General features: G+C 40.6%; 1 pseudogene; it reads left to right on the top strand.

Moving 5' to 3' along the window:
* The first annotated feature begins 5679 nt into the window (after positions 1 to 5679).
* LOC145824298 (uncharacterized) lies at positions 5680 to 17061 on the top strand (annotated as a pseudogene).
* Positions 17062 to 17966: the final 905 nt, after the last annotated feature.

Raw genomic sequence — 17966 nt, 5'->3', positions numbered from 1 at the left:
TTGGGAATCGACAGAGATCTCTGTGACAGTAGCAGTAACAGTACAGTAACTGTAAGTTGCTAAGGATGCCACGAATACAGTTTACAAATAGGACAAACATTCATTCATTAACAGTAACGTTTCAGTAAACAGAACAGTTAATCATTCAAAAAATATTCATAATTGAACATATCTTTACAACATTGTTACTCACAAAGCACTGGGCTATAAGCAGCTAATGAGCGTCCTCGAATGCCAACCCTACACAGTTACAGAACGAACATACACTAAGTTACACACTTGGGAATCAACAATTTAGTCCCTATCTTGACTCGGTGTGGTTCTACATCAATATCCTCATTAAGATGCCTTAAACATGGCTTAGGAATCCCTATGATAGAAAGAGGATGCAAAGATTCACTTTAAAACACTTTTCAAAATTTTCAGAAAACAGGGGTCCTGCTCGAGCGTGGCTTTCTACGCTCGAGCGGACATGCAGACAAAGGAGCTCCGCTCGAGCGTGACATTTCCCGCTCGAGCGCATTACAAACTCAGGCAAAAGTACTAGATGCACAAAAATCACGCTCGATGGGCACTCGATCCACGCTCGAGCGTAATACTCAGGTCCACGCTCGAGCATGAAGTTCCTCGCTCGAGCGGATTGCAAAACAAATGAACTTCTAGGCATATGCATTTCACGTTGGAGCGTGGCTTCCTACGCTCGAGCGGAAGTGTAAGACTCAGAGTGTACGCTTGAGCGTGAAGTCCTACTCTCGGGCGTGGGTCCAAAATCTGGAATTTCCAGATTCATCCCCAAGCACAAAACTCAAGCATTTAAGCCTTAAACTCGATCATTTTAGGCTAATTTTCTGGAAAAACACTTTAAACCCATAATATGACATGTTTCAAATATCAATTTGCAAAATCAAAGCCTAAAGGTAGATTAATTAAACACAAATTTCAAATAAACTTCAAGAACAAGATGTACATTCAAATGCATGTATTCAATTGAATTCAAAACCTCTAACACATGATCAAATGAGTCAATCCTTTCAAAAACATGATGAATTCATGAACTATAACTAGGAAATGGACATGCATGTGAGGATTTCATGAAAAACAACGTCAAAACACTATGATATGAACATGCATGCAACCATAGCTACTCAATACAACATTTAAAGCCATAATTTGACTATAATCTCCAATGTTCCCATGAACCATGCAAGGTACAACTAGAATTCACAATCAAGAAGATAATTTCCTACCTTAGGTCTTGAATATCAAGGTATGGAAGCTCAATACACTATTACAAAAATAGTTAAAGATCACACTTTGACAAAAAAAAAAGATCTCACTTTTATTGGAAGTGTGATAAAAAAAATTAGATTGATATTTTAATTACACTTAATTTGATTGAGTGTGATAATATTTATTTTTTATGTCACTTTTCAATTAAGTGTGATTATATATATATATATTTTTAATCACACCTTCTAATTAAAGTGTGATTATATATACACTACTACTTTTTAATCACACTTTTTAAACAAGTGTGATTATATATATATTTTTTAATCACACATTCTAATTAAAATGTGATTATTTATATATTTTTTAATCACACATTCTAATTAAAGTGTGATTGTATATACACTACTACTTTTTAATCACACTTTTAAAATAAGTGTGATTATATATATATATTTTTTAACCACAAATTCTAATTAAAGTGTGATTATTTATATATTTTTTAATCACACCTTCTAATTAAAGTTTGATTATATATACACTACTACTTTTTAATCACACTTTTTAAATAAGTGTGATTATATATATATTTTTTAATCACACATTTAAATTAAAGTGTGATTATATATACATTATTACTTTTTAATCACACTTTTTAAATAAGTGTAATTATATATATATATATATATATTTAATCACACTCCCTAAACAGGTGTGATTGTATAAAATATTTCAATTTGATTTTTATATAAAATATACAATTCCCAAATCTGCGCCTCTATTCTACCCATGAATGATAGAGGCGACTCACTACTAGAAAAGGAGGCTTTAGACATAGAACTTTTTCACCTATTTTTTCATCTTTCTATCTCTCTGTCTCTGTCTCTCTTCTCTCTCTCTCTCTCTCTCTCTTTCTCTCTCACTCATCACTCTTCTCTGTCTGTCTGTCTCTCTCTTTCTCTCTGTCTCTGTCTCTCTTATTTTCTCTCTCTCACTCATCACTCTTCTCTGTCTGTCTGTCTGTCTGTCTCTCTCTCTCTCTATGTCTCTCGTTCATCTCTCTTCTGTCTATTTCTCTCATCTCTCTTCTCTCTCTGTCTCTCTTCTCTTTATCTCTCTTGCTCATTTCTCTCTGTCTCTCTCTTGTTTATCTCTTTTCGCTCTTTTTTTTTCTCTCTCTCTTTGCCTATATCTTTTCACCTATTTTTTCATCTTTCTCTCTCTCACTCATCACTCTTTTCTTTCTGTCTATCTATCTCTCTCTCTCTCTCTGTGTCTCTCACTCATCTATCTCTTCTCTCATCTCTTTTCTCTCTCTATCTCTTTGCTCATCTCTCTTCTCTCTATCTCTCTCATCTCTCATCTCTCTCTGTCTCTCTCGCTCATCTCTCTTCTCTCTATCTCTCTTTCTGTCTCTCTCGTTCATTTCTCTTCTCTCTATGTCTCTCTCCCTCATCTCTCTTCTCTCTATCTCTCTCTCTCTGTCTCTCTCGTTTATCTCTCTTCTCTTTCTATCTCTTTTTTTGTCTCTCACTCTTTATCTCTTTATCTTTTTGTCCCTCTCTCTCTCTTCTCTCTCTCTCTCTCTCTCTCTCTCTCTCCCACCGTGTTCGTGTTGCTCACTCTCTCCCTTCCGTCTTCTCTATTTACTGAGCTCTCTCTCGATTTATCTATCCACTATAAGAAAATGCACTTTTAGCGACCACTTTGTCTCTCTCTCTCGCTCATCACTCTGTCTCTGTCTCTGTCTCTCTCTCTCTCTCTCTCTTCTCTATCTGTCTCTCACTCATCTCTCTCTCTCACCACCCATCTCCTTTACCACCTTCACCACTATTGCAAACGCCATTCCACTATCACCATTATTACCACTGTCGCAACTTCACCTCTACGACTACCATTACTACTACCATTGCCACCACTACCACTACTACTACCATTACCTCTTATTTACCCTTGCTACTTCATCTACTCTACCACTACCACAACTTCACCACTAATCTCCTTCGCTACCACCACCACCACCACCACCACCACCACCACCACCATCATCTCTTATCCACCATCTTCACCACTACTGCCACTACTACTACCATTACCTCTCCTTCACCCTTGCCACTTCATCTACTCTACTACTACCACAACTTCACCACTAATCTCCTTCGCCGCCGCCATCATCATCTCTTATCCACCACCTTCACCATTACTGCCACTCCCTTTCCTCTACCACAAAAAATTAGTTCATGATTTTTAATAACAAAAAAAAAAATGGGCCGTAGAAAAATATTTTTCATTGACCACAGAAAATTAACTTTTATTTTAGTGAAAAATATTTTTCATTAAAATATTACCCCTACTTCTACCAAATAAAAAATAATAATATTTTTTTCATTAAAATAAAAATGAAACAAATAAATTTTCAATCTTAGTAACTAAAAAAAAGAATTTTTAAAAAAAAAATTCATTAACTAAAAAAAAAATATATATTTTAACAAAAAATAATTTTTTTTGACAACGACAACCCCTGTCGCAAAAAAAAAAAAAAAGAGAAAAAGTTAAACGACATTATTTTGTTATTTAAATTTCATTTCTGACAAAAAAAAAAAAATTTTTTTACCCCTACTTCTACCAAATAAAAAATAATAATATTTTTTTTCATTAAAATAAAAATGAAACAAATAAATTTTCAATCTTAGTAACTAAAAAAAAAAGAATTTTTTAAAAAAAAATTCATTAACTACAAAAATATATATATATTTTAACAAAAAATAAATTTTTTTGACGACAGCAACCCCTGTCGCAAAAAAAAAAAAAAAAAAAAGTTAAATGACATTATTTTGTTATTTAAATTTCATTTCTTACAAAAAAAAAAATTATTTTTTATTTCCGCCCCTTTTTGTTTTCCATTCCGCTCCCTTCCCCACCTTTTTTTTTTTCCAATTCCCGCTCGCTCCCCCCCCAAAACAAAAAATCCCCAATCTCAAACCCAAAAATCCCTAATCTCTTCTTAACCCCCCCTCTCTCTCGATCGACAGCGAGCGGCAGAGGAGCAGTCGAAAAGGCAAATGAGCCCTAGCCGTTCGCCATTACACAGCTCGTAGTCTCTCTCTTTCTCTGTTCTATCCAGGTAACATTCTCTTCTGTCTTTGAATGAAATTCTGGGGTTAAAAAAAATAGGGTTTGGTTTGAATTTTGGGGAATCTCTGAAGGTACCCTTCAGAGTCAACGATGTCCTTCTAGCTCTTCCTCGGCAGATTTCGTGGCCTGTGCTCAACAATCTCCACAGCGTCATTGACTTGTTGCCATCGTTCGTCGGATCGGTCTCCCCTACCAATGGATCGATTGAGTAAAAAGGGGCTTGCTTTTTCGATAACGAAGCTCGGCTTGAGTTCACCGGCAGTGATCGGGGTTTGGGCGGTGGTGTTCTTCACCTCAAGGTTCGCTCTTTTTATCACTTGTATACATGTGTATGACTGATTTGATTTGAATTGTGAGAATTGTTGAACTAGAGTAACTAGTTATGATTATGTTTACAATTGCTCCATAGGCAATGTCATTTTGGGTTTGGATTGTATTGGAGAGCTTTTGAAGAGTATAAATGGTAGAACAGAATTTTGAGGTTGATTTCAGTGAATGTAAGTAGCGATTGATGTGAGTTCTTTGACTGATAGCTTCATAACAGAAGCCATCTGGTGAATGAGACTGGGTTAACTATTTTGAGGTGCAAATTTCATCTATGTTAGCTATTAGGCATTGTAATATTCCTTTACTTGCCTGCTTCGCGAAAAATATTTGGCTAAGAAGCGTGGAGAACACAATAATTTTTTTTTAAAAAAAATGCAGGATACACATGGGTGTTATGCACAAAATAAACAGTTTTATATATTTGTTATATGTCATGAATATAAATATTATATTCGAAGATAATAAAAAAATGCAACACAAAATTAATTAATGAAGTTAAAGGTGCAAAATTAATTTATGAAGTTAAAGGAGTTTTGGGTGGGGGGGGGGGGGTTGTTAATAGTTATAAATGTATATTGTTTTCTTGTATCATTGTATACTAAGTTAATTTGTTCATGTGTCCAAGCAATGAACACGCTTATTCCTCAAGTGTCGGGAGAGTGTGCAGGTCTAAAATAATTAAAAGAATAATAGGACTTGGATGTGTGTCCGACAAGTGTCTTTACAAACACGTGACCATGTTAATGTATCTAGCCTAACCATTTTGAAATTAAAATTTGATATTCAAGTGTGAGCCTATATCCACAGCCAATTGGCTGCGTCTAGAACAGCCTTCACACGCATATATTCAGAGTTTGTTTTGGACTTATGAGTTTCAATTTTGAATATATGCCTAATTTTCTTACTTGTCATGCTACTCTGTCAATGTTCGTTTTCTTAACTTTCCTTTTCTTTCCACAGACTTCTGCAGCTCACAGCTAGACCTGTATGGATCTGTATGTTTTTGCAACGCCTTATAAGATTACCTGCGATTATTATTTCTCTGCCCGAGACCATACTTTGAAATTTGAATCTTTGGAGGAAGAAGCAGAGCTGGAATATGTATTATTCTGTTCATCCTTTTTCTTTTTATTCTTCTATAGAAATCTGTTATAAAAGGTTGACTATCTGATTGATCATTGAGCAGGTAAAGTAGCATGGAATCTCCGTATTTCTTATGCCATCAGGAATGCTGGGGACCTTGTTATCCTTAGCAGACGCCCTTCCCCTGTTCTCTAACACTGTTTGGGGTCAGAATGCTAACTTAGAATTTTTGAAGAAACACATGGGTGCGACATTTGAAAAATGTTCTCGGCCTTGACGTGCAACTATCAATCCAGATGATGTCCATTCTGGTGATTTCTTAGCATTATCAAAGATCCGTGGTAGGTGGGGTGGATTTGAAACATTGGAGAAGTGGGTAACGGGTGCATTTGCTGGTCATACAGCAGTTTGTTTGAAGGATGAATTTGGTAATCTTTGGGTTGGTGAATCTAGACATGAGAATGAAAAGGTAAGCAGAGGACTGCTCCTAAATCATGGACAAGCATGCACAATACCAACTCCTAACATGGCCATAGACATATAATTACCCAGTACGTTATACTTTAGAGCCATGTTAGATTTGTGTGCTTATTGGCATGAATTCATAAACCTAAAAAGCTAGAATTGGCAAGGGAAGAATTTTAGTTTAAAACAACTGAACTGTAGAATTGTAGTGCTTATATCATGTATGCAAACACGTGTGAGGGGCGTTGGAAAATACAAATTTGAAAAGATAGGTAGGTTTTCAAATTTTGGTTTCTGGAATGAACTTTCCTTTTTGGTTTTATAGACATGGAAATATTTGAACAATTCTTGGATTGAGTTTATTGGTGGATTCCTTTTTTTTTTTTTTTTTGGCCTTCATATTTAGCAGTGTGAACATCATATTGTCTTTATACCATATTTATGTGAACATGTTCTTAGATTTTATGCTTATATTGTCTTGGTTGTGTTTCAGGGTGAAGAAATTATTGTGGTAATTCCATGGGATGAATGGTGGGAATTGTCTCTCAAGTATGAATCCAATCCACAGGTAGTGTTGCTGCCCTTACATCCAGATGTGCGTGCTAAATTTAATTCGACTGCAGCATGGGAATATGCTTAGAGCATGGCAGGGAAGCCATATGGTTATCACAACATGATTTTTAGTTGGATTGATACCATTGCTGACAACTATCCACCACCTCTTGATGCTCACTTGGTATGCTTAAGATTGATATTTTTCTAATATATTGTATTAAAGTTTAAACTTGGCTTTCCATGATGCATATGCCATGCTACTAAATACTTTGCATTTCTTGACTATTTTAGTAGGTTTTCTTGGTTCAGAAGCCTTCTGGTTTGATTGGATTTGGTGATATGGTTCTATTATGGTCATTGCTTTGGAATTATAATAGTTTCATTACATAGGTAACATGTGGATAGTGTGTTGAAAGTGCACATGCATATAAATGTAAACAATGGGGTTTATAAATCCTCACTATTTTGAGTGAAATTCTTTTGGTTACAGTAATAACAAATGGATGAGCAGCCTAGCACGACTTGTACTGTGCATAGTTTGCCAGAATTATTAATTTTAGGAGTCACTTTTTTCGTTCCTGTTTTATTTTTTTGTGCTTTGACAGTCATGTTCACTGTTTCATTTTTGCCGGCGAAAAAATTCTATCTACTTGATACCATCATTCATTTGCATTACATGTGAATCAATGAGAGGATGTTGAGAACTTTGCTAAATTTCTAATTGGCAGACTCTGTTCACAGGTCATTTTTGTCATGTCTATGTGGACTAGAGTGCAGCCGGCATATGCTGCAAATATGTGGAATGAAGCTCTAAATAAGCGGCTTGGAACTAAGGTACTTTTCCTATTCTTGAATGCAAAAAACTGTTGTGCAATGACACAGAACCCTTTCATCTTTCCTAACATGCCAACCCTTCATCACCCAGTAGCGTGACGTTGATGAGAATATGTGTATTGTTGTATTGGTAAATTATTTCCATCTTTGTGATAGGCAGTTTAAGTTTCAATGGGTATTTATCATACAGATGGGACTTTTATCCTCTGAATTGGGATAAAGTTGAAAAAATTGTGTTGTATTTAACTACGCATGTTGGCATTAGGAAGGGGGAAATGATTGAATAATACTTGATCTGAGACTCTAAGCACAATTTTGCACCCGAATTTTTATGTTCCTTGTAGAAGGAAGCAAGGGAAACACTCCCAGTTAGGTTTGATGCGAAGCTTGGGATGGGAAGAAACTGTGTTCACTTCCAATGATCTCAACCAAAGAAAAAAAGAGATTAAAATATAGTTATAATGCTAAAACCAACTTTGTTATGGTCAACATATATTCTGAACTACGTGTTGTACAATTTAGTATGGAAAACTGAAGCATCAGTAGCTGTTTAAGTTGACGTAGGATCAACAGTATGCCTTTTAATTTCTAATAGTAGTAATTATTTTTGTGATAATAATGTATTTTCTTTATGATTTTTCATACGCTTGTGCTAGCTGTTAGCGTTTGCACTTATTCTTTGGTAAACAGACATGCATGAAATGGGTTGCTGTTTTCTCTTCTTTTTCCTCCAAAGGTGCCAAAGAAAATGCAGACTGCAATGTATGTACTCTCCCCCCTACCAAACAAAAAAAAATGGAGTAAATTCTTGAGTTTTTATTTATTTATTTATGGGTACCTAGAATTATGGTTCAATAGTAATAATAATATACATTCACAAAAAGATCGTACACAAGCTGTATTGAAATTTATCATTTTTAAATACTGTGCTCATTAGTGACCTCCTAATTACAATGTCGTTGACACTGAGTTGCTATGACATCTAATTGTTAACAGGGAAGTTACTTCCAAAAGGATTAAGATCAAGGAGAAATGATTAATATTCCTATTTTGGTTTGCTGAATTAACTTCTTAGTTTATTCATATGCATCAGCGGTTTCCGAATTAATTTGTGTTTTCATTTTTCAGGTCAGAAATTTTTTGGAGAGATGCAAAATATGATTCAAGAATTAAAGAACTTAGTTTTTTAAGTTTTTTTTTTATTTTTTAATATATGTAAGCACAATTAATTTTTTTTTATTTAATTCTTTTGTATATACTTTTGAATATTTAATTTCCATTTATGAAATATATGACGTTATTCTATTCAATATGTGGTTATGATTCAAAATATAGTATATAGTGTGTATTACATTCTTCAAATGTGCATACAAAAATAATATTGATTATTTTTCAAATATGTCGAATCATTTTTTTATCACAGATTTTATTAGTTATTAATCACACTTAAAAGATGTGATCTAAATGTTATTAATCACACTTAAAAGATGTGATGTAAATATTTTTAATCACACTTAAAAGATGTAATCTAAATGTTATTAATCACACTTAAAAAGTGTGATTAAAAATGATCCTTTTTAATCACACTTCCAAAGATCACACTTAAAAGGTGTGATCTAAATATTTTTAATCACATCTTTGAAGTGTGATCTAAATATTTTTAATCACATCTTTGAAGTATGATCTAAATATTTTTAATCACACTTAAAAGATGTGATCTAAATATTTTTAAGCACACTTAAAAAGTGTGATTAAAAATGACCCCTTTTAATCACACTCCCAAAGATCACACTTTAATAAAACTTAAAAGGTGTGATTAAATAACATACATCACACAAAAAAAGTGTGATCTTTATCTGTTTTTGTAGTAGTGATATGCAATTATCCTTCAAATCTTCTAAGTCTCCAAGCCAAATTCTTGATAAACTAAATTTCTTCTTACTCTCCCTCTCTTGCTCACGGTTTTGCCCTCAAGAAGATGAACAAATTGACATATAATCAAGTCTCAAGATAATTTATGAAAGTGGCCCACTAATGGCATTTTGGTAATTTACTTGAACTAATGTGATTTACATTATTTAATCCAATTTAATCATTCCAAATCAAATTTAAGTTAAAACTACCATAAAATCACATAAATTCTAATTAACATAAAATACCAATCGATTTCTGATTCGGTCGCCGATAGGACTTTCAATTCGCAATTCAAAGATAAAACATGAACAGGTCATTTAATGACTAACAGATAGAAATGCATTTAAAACAGTATACACTCGCAATCAATTCGGAATCTCAGTCAAATCAGTTACTTATCATTCTCAATCGCAGTTTAACATTAATCAGAGGTAAGGATTGCCACAAGTTCCCCCCAAGATCAGAAGAGTATTTCCAAACCACATCTCCACAATTGGCACCGTCTATGGGAATACTCAAACACATCCATGGCTGGCACAACGGAAGACCCTCCGATAGCCACTGATGAAACAACGCAAAGAGACGACCTCACTCCATCAAACATGCTTGGACAGGACACCGTCCCTGTAAGACGCACTCTGATTTTCGCCTCACCCTCGACTCCAGAGCATGAAGCAATGCAAGTGATCATGGAACAAGTAAAGCAAAACGAACAAAGGTTGGAGAACGAACGTCTACGTGAAGATCTGGCATTGGAAGTGGCGAAGTCCAAACAAGCTGTACGCCTAAAGCCGGATCGATCTCCGCAGGCAGGTGGTCGACGACCTCGAGCCCGACAAGACGACACTGATAGCGGCTCCGACTCGTTATCTTTGGAGCCCAGGAAGAAGGGGCAACTTGAAACTACCAGTTCTTCTGAAGAAAGTCCCCATATAAGGCACAAGCAAAGAAGGCACATTTCGGACGAAGATTAACACGATCCCTTCGTATGACGGATTGAAAAGGCGGTGCTACCCAAGAAATTCAAAGCACCGTCATTCACCTTGTACGACGGCAAATCAGACCCCACCGACCACATCTGCCACTATAAGCAAGCCATGACATTGCATGTAGATGACGAGGCCCTCATGTGCCAAATATTCCCCAACAGTTTATGACCATTGGCCGTCAGGTGGTATTATAAATTGGAGCCGGCTTCGATCAAAACTTTCCAACAATTACAGAAATCCTTCAGGGCCAAATTCATCACTAACGAGGTCCAGCTGAAACAAGCCGACTCTCTCTGGGCAATGCAAATCCAGCCGGGAGAAACATTAAGGACGTATTCGGCACGATATTGGGAGTGCTTTAATCTTGTTGACGACGCCTGCAACGACTCAACCACCTTCAAAATGGGATTACACCTAGACAGTGCCCTCCGCAGCTCCCTGATAAGAAGGCCCCTCAAAAAAGTCTGGGCATTGATGAAGAAAGTTGAGAAATACTGCAAAGTGGAAGACGACACTTTACAGGTTAAAGCTGGACAAATGGCCAACAAAACGGCCCCTCTTGAAATTGCTTAGCCAATAAGTTTCGTACCACCTTAGAGTCCTGAACCATGACAACGAACTAAACGAGACAAGAAACGGGATTCTCGTCGATCAAGCGATCAATGCTCACACCGAGCAAATGAGCAACTGCAGGTCGATAGCAGGCGCACAAAGCACGCTGACAAGAAATATACGGAGCTGTCAGAGCTAATCAGCTCGGTTATGTCCAAAATCTAACATATTCCGTTCTTCAAATGGCCGTCCAAAATGGTTGGACCCCCTGACACGAGAAGGCAGGACAGGCGGTGTGAATATTACAAAGATCACGGTCATGATACGGACAGTTGCTATGCTTTGAAAGACCACATTGAGGAATTGGTCTAAGATGGTCGCCTCCAGCAACATGTCTGAAAGAGCGCAATCAAAACAGTTGCCCTTCGGCAGGACTCACCTCCGCTCGGCGTTATTCATATGATATACAGCCTTCCAACGCCACGTACCGTACACGTAATTCAGTTAGCCCCCCAGAGGCAACGCACACCAACGAAACAGCCCCATGAAGCACCGAGTATTGTCTTCGACGATTTCGATCTTATCGGCATAACACTCCCCCATATTGATCCATTGGTCATTGAACTATACGTAAATCGAATTACCGTTGAACGCATCCTCATAGACCAAGGGAGCACTTCGGAGGTTATGTATTACGAGACCTTCATCAAACTCGGCTTCAACAAATTAGACCTGTCTCCGGCTCCTCACCCATTATTCGGCTTCAACGCAAATCCAGAGTACCCATTGGGGAAAATCACACTTTCTGTTCGAGCGGGCTCCTAAACAGTGGATGTGGAATTCTTGGTCGTCAATCTCCCTTCGCTGTATAATCTCATCATGGGGTGAACTTGGTTGCATCATATTCAGGCCGTGCCAAGCACCTATCATCAGCTGCTACACTTCCCGACCAAACACGGCATTGAGCAGATCCATGGTTCCCGGCAATCCGCACAAAGCATGTTATCTCCTTTCTAGAAAGACACCAATAGAGTCGCAGGTCAACTCCACAGAAGTGCCGAATCGAAACAGTCGCGACGACGTTGGACAACTCCCTAGCGAAAAGCCACGGAAGCTCTAGGCGATACCAGCGGTAGCTTGCCAGGACGTATGATCAACACGTTCAGCCGCGCCACTACACGCCGGGAAAGTTGCTCCTGAAGTATTTCCGGATGATAGGAGACCGGTTGATGGAAAATTAGGTACGCGGCATTGCTCCTGAAGCACTCACGAAAATTCTATCATCAAACCCGACTTGTGGGGAATGATCCTAGTTCTAAAAGATTCGCTATGTACACATTCCACCTTTGTAATGGAAGGATTCTTGTTCAGAAGCTGGATAATTATTTAAAATAGCGCTCCGACGAAAAAGCCTCCGGATTCGGAGCGCCTTCGTGGATATCACGATTGGCCAAACTAAGTCTCCGGATTCGGAGCCCCATCAGCGCATGACGTCTTTGGGACGAAAAAGCCTCTGGATTCGGAGCGCCTCTCGTAGATATCACGATTGGCCAAAATAAGTTTCTGGATTCGGAGCCCCATCGGCGTATGACGTCTTTGGGCCAATTAAGCATCCGGATTCGGAGCACCCTTCATAGATATCACGATTGGCCAAACTAAGTCTCCGGATTCGGAGCCCCATCGGCGCATGACGTCTTTGGGACGAAAAGGCCTCCGGATTCGGAGCGCTCATCGTGGATATCACGATTAGCCAAACTAAGTCTCCGGATGAGGAGCCCCATTGGTGCATGACGTCTTTGGGCCGATTAAGCCTCCGGATTCGGAGCGCCCATCATGGATATCACGATTGGCTAAACTAAGTCTCCTTATTCAGAGCCTCATCGGCTCATGACGTCTTTGGGACGAAAATGCCTCCGGATTCGGAGCGCCCTTCGTGGATATCACGATTGGCCAAACTAAGTCTCCGGATTCGGAGCCCCATCGGCGCATGACGTCTTTGGGACGAAAAAGCCTCCGGAATTGGAGCGCCCTTCGTAGATATCACGATTGGCCAAACTAAGTCTCCGGATTCGGAGCCCCATCGGCGCATGACGTCTTTGGGATGAAAAAGCCTCCAGATTCGGAGCGCTCCTCGTGGATATCACGATTGGCCAAACTAAGTTTCCGAATTCGGAGCCCCATCGGCGCATGACGTCTTTGGGACGAAAAAGCCTCCGGATTCGGAGCGCCCTTCGTGGATATCACGATTGGCCAAATTCAGTCTCCGGATTCAGAGCCCTATCGGCGCATGACGTCTTTGGGCCGATTAAGCCTTCGGATTCAGAGCGCCCTTCGTAGATATCATGATTGGCTAAACTAAGTCTCCAGATTCGGAGCCCCATCGGCGCATGATGTCTTTGGGACGAAAAAGCTTTCGGATTCGAAGCGGCCTTCATGGATATCACGATTGGCCAAACTAAGTCTCCGGATTCGGAGCCCCATCGGTGCATGACGTCTTTAGGACGAAAAAGACTCCGGATTCGGAGCGCCCTTCGTGGATATCATGATTGGCCAAACTAAGTCTCCGGATTCGGAGCCCCATCGGCGCATGACGTCTTTGGGTCGATTAAGCCTCCGGATTCGAAGCACTTTTCATGGATATCACGATTGGCCAAACTAAGTCTCCGGATCCGGAGCCCCATCGGCGCATGACGTCTTTGGGATGAAAAAGCCTCCGAATTCGGAGCGCCCTCCGTGGATATCACGATTGGCCAAACTAAGTCTCCGGATTCAGAGTCCCATCGGCACATGGCGTCTTTGGGACGAAAAAGCCTCCGGATTCGGAGCGCCCTTCGTGGATATCACGATTGGAAAAACTAAGTCTTCGGAGTTAGAGCCCCATCGGCGCATGACGTCTTTGGGCCGATTAAGCCTCCAGATTCGGAGCGCCCTTCGTGGATATCACGATTAGCCAAACTAAGTCTCCGGATTCGAAGCCACATCGGCGCATGACGTCTTTGGGTCGATTAAGCCTCCGGATTCGGAGCGCCTTTCGTGGATATCACGATTGGCCAAACTAAGTCTCCGGATTCGGAGTCCCATCGACGCATGACATCTTTGGGACGAAAAAGTCTTCAGATTCGAAGTGCCCTTAGTGGATATCACGATTGGCCAAACTAAGTCTCCGGATTTGGAGCCCCATCGGCACATGACGTTTTTGGGACGAAAAAGCCTCTGGATTCGGAGCGCCATTCGTGGATATCACGATTGGCCAAACTAAGTCTCCGGATTCGGAGCCCCATCAGAGCATGATGTCTTTGGGCCGATTAAGCCTCCGGATACGGAGTGCCCTTTCGTGGATATCAAGATTGGCCAAACTAAGTCTCCAGATTCGGAGCCCCATCGGCGCATGACGTCTTTGGGACGAAAAAGTTGTCAGATTCGGAGCGCCCTTCGTGGATATGACGATTGGCCAAACTAAGTCTCCGGATTCGGAGCCCCATCAGCGCATGACGTCTTTGGGATGAAAAAGCCTTTGGATTCAAAGCTCCCTTCGTAGATATCACGATTGGCAAAACTAAGTCTCCGGATTTGGAGCCCCATCGGCGCATGACGTCTTTGAGACGATTAAGCCTCTGGATTCGGAGCGCCCTCCGTGGATATCACGATTGGCTAAACTAAGTCTCCAGATTCGGAGCCCCATCGGTGCATAACGTCTTTGGGCCGATTAAGCCTTCGTATTCGGAGCGCCCTTCGTGAATATCACGATTAGCTAAACTAAGTCTCCGGATTTGGAGCCCCAAAAGACTCCGGATTCGGAGCCCCATCGGCACAAGACGGATAAAGCTTCCAAGCGCAAGGGCCGAGTAGTATTCTGAATTCGGAGTGCCCTCCGGAATGAAAACATTTACACATCAAGGCAGGGATATGTAGGTTGAGCCAGTACAACCGCATGAACAAGACAAAACGTGCCAGCATTCAAAATAAGATGCTTAATTAAGCATATAAAAATTCAGAATGAGATAAACTTTTAAAATAAAACATTTTATTTGAATAAACAGTAATTACAAAAACATAATCCACGTTCGAAGCATTACAATATCTGTTCTCATACGGCATCGCGTTGGTACAGCAACCGCGCCGAATCAACGCCCGCTGATCAGAGAGCATCCGCAACTTGAAATGCCTTGATCTGACCATGCTTAAATCTGCGATGTTTACACTGGCAAGACAATCACTCTCGAGGTGGAGAGCTTTGACACCATAGACAACGTCAAGGCCAAGATCTAGGACAAGAAAGGAATTCCTCACGAAAACTGTAATACTCAACGGTCACGGCGCTACGTCGGCCTCATTTCTTGGTGGCAGTTGCGGAGAACTCCCCTATTGTTGTTTCTCCCTTTGGGCTGATCTGCTTCGACGACTTAGAGACTGACGTTTTTCCTATTTCACTCATGCTTCTCTCGCATTTATTAAGATTTGAAATTTCAGTCTCTTCGAATGCATGCTTTTTCGAATATTTGAACCTCTTGGATTGCCATTCGGTGTCTTATCTCCAACGCGTTTTCTACGACTCTTCTTCGTCTTCTCCTTTGCCTTTCGTAAGTTTTCTTCTCTTTGCAACCGTACTTTCCGCATTTATCTTTGATTTTAGAATATCCTTGGGTCCTGCATTTGAAAGACCTCATTTCTAAGGGTCGAATTTCTGGGTTCTGAAGACATTTCTCTATCCCCGATGATGTCCATCTATCTCTAGTAACGGACAATACCCTTGATATGGAGAGGGATGACCAAAATACAATTGTCTTTCCTCTCCTATCCATTGCGGAGGGCAGAGTTCGCTTTCCCCTACACCCATTTCTTAGGGCCATCCTCCGCTATTGGGGTTTGATTCCTTCACAACCCAATGTGAATTTTTTTCGAATTATAATTGGAATTGTAGAGTTGAACCGGCGTATCGGGATCAGTCTTGGCATTCCGGCGATTCGGCACTGCTACGCTTTAGCCAAATCCTCCGGTCGGCTCAGGCGCTATTTTCTCAGGACTAAAGACACCGACCATCACTTGATAACGATACTTGCAGCTCTGGCAAATGAGTTGATGATGTAATGGTCAATGTCCGAGGCAACTGGGAATTCGGCAAAGGCAAAGATCGCCTAGACCCTATTCCCAGACGGAGGGGTGAACCAGGTTGCCGTATAACTCCCTATTTGTTGATCTTTCTTTTATTCGATTTTTTCTCGAAGTCTAACCCTTTGTTTTTACAGGCAATAAGTTGAAGAGGATTCTGACCTCGGCTGATGATGAAGTCCTTGCGAAAATTAATACTGCACTAAAGTACTTTGGCCGTCCAAACGTACATAAGCAAGGGAGAGCCGCCCATATTCTCCTGCGGTACGAGCCTACCTATACTACATTCTCTGCCGAGGACGACATTCCGATCCCAACCGGCGAACAACACCTTACGGCTCTTGTCTTCTCCAACTTCAAGGCCCTCAGGCAAATTGGTCTCAAAGCTTCTGATTCGGAGCAAGACTTAGAGCCGGTAGTCGAAGTAGTTGCCGAATCAACGAAGGTGTTCACTACAGAGGCCGAAGAGGTCGACGAAGCTCTGAAATCAGCGTTTGCGGCAGCCAGTCTTAACCAGCCTAACTCTCCGTCCGCTTTGGGTCGGGCGGAGTTTTCCTTCGGAGATATTTTTACAAACTTGGGAGATCTACCCGGCACTTTTTCTGAAGGCATGGCTCGGGAAAATCTCACGCAGATGGCGAGAAAGAGAAATGTCGAGCGAATGGCCGCCTGTTCTGAGCCTGCCCCGGTTGAATCTTTACAATCGGTTACTGGAGAAGAAACGGCTCAAGTTGTTATGGCCAAGATGGAGGGGGCTGAACAGCAGGTTATGGAAGAACGAATGGTTTCAAAAGAGAGGGCGAAAAACGTTTCGCTGAGGGAGGGGCCGGCTCAGAAGATAGCCCTGTTGGCAAACAGCCTCGCTTAGAGGAGTTTGACGTGATTGTCCCTTTCGTTGTTCAACCAAAGATCAAAGACACGCCAATCTCCTCTGACGCATCTACCATGAAGGATCCAGCCGTGGCGTTGAGCTTGGCCGCCTCAGTTTCGCTACCGGCTGACAAGGCCACCTTTCGAGAAGAGCCGGATTTGGTAGCTATAGTGTTCGCTGCCCAGTCGGCCCTTCTCGTTTGGTTTGGTTTGCATATGATATTGCTTGGTGTGGTGATCCAAACTTGTTTTGCAGACAGTTGGAAGGATAGCCGAACAAGGCCGTCGGCAGCGTGATGCCATTGAAAGAATTGGCCGCTTAAAGTTTGAAGCTGAAGGTGAAAAAAACAGGACCGAGTTCGAGGCAATGAGAGCCGCAATGGAAAGTGCTCGAGCCGAAGCTGAAAAGGAGAGGGCTCGGACTGTTGACCGGCTCAGATTTGAAGCCGAGGATAGGGCAAACGCGAGCGAGGAGTCACTCAAGTTAGCCTAGGAGGCATTTTCCAAGGTAGAGGCCAAGTTAGAAGAATTGAAGGCGACTAAGGAAAAAGCCGAATCTGAAGCTTCTACGGCGCTAGAGGCTGGGAAGAGTGCCGCCTTGAAGGAATACGTAGATGAGGTCCCCAAATTCGAGAATTGGGGATTCAAACATGGGTGGCTCAAAGCCCTTGCTACCGCTGGAGTTACATTGGCCTTGCCAATTCCATACGAGCAAGTGGACGTTGAGCCACTTTTGTCTGATCCCGAGGATTGATTTTGGGAGACATTCTAGTTTTATTAGGTATCTTCAATTTCAATATACGTTTTTGTTTAGTGGATTCTTGTTAGTTCAAGGTAATTTTCATGTATAAATTAGTCACTATCTGCGCTCAATTTATTAATAAAAATTTCCTTCCTGTTTCA

Source organism: Camellia sinensis, chromosome 4 (genome assembly GCF_055761805.1).
Source record: "Camellia sinensis isolate YWXY chromosome 4, ASM5576180v1, whole genome shotgun sequence".
Lineage (NCBI taxonomy): Eukaryota > Viridiplantae > Streptophyta > Magnoliopsida > Ericales > Theaceae > Camellia > Camellia sinensis.
The sequence above is the reverse complement of the archived record's forward strand: the minus strand, read 5'-3'. Positions and strand labels throughout refer to the sequence as shown.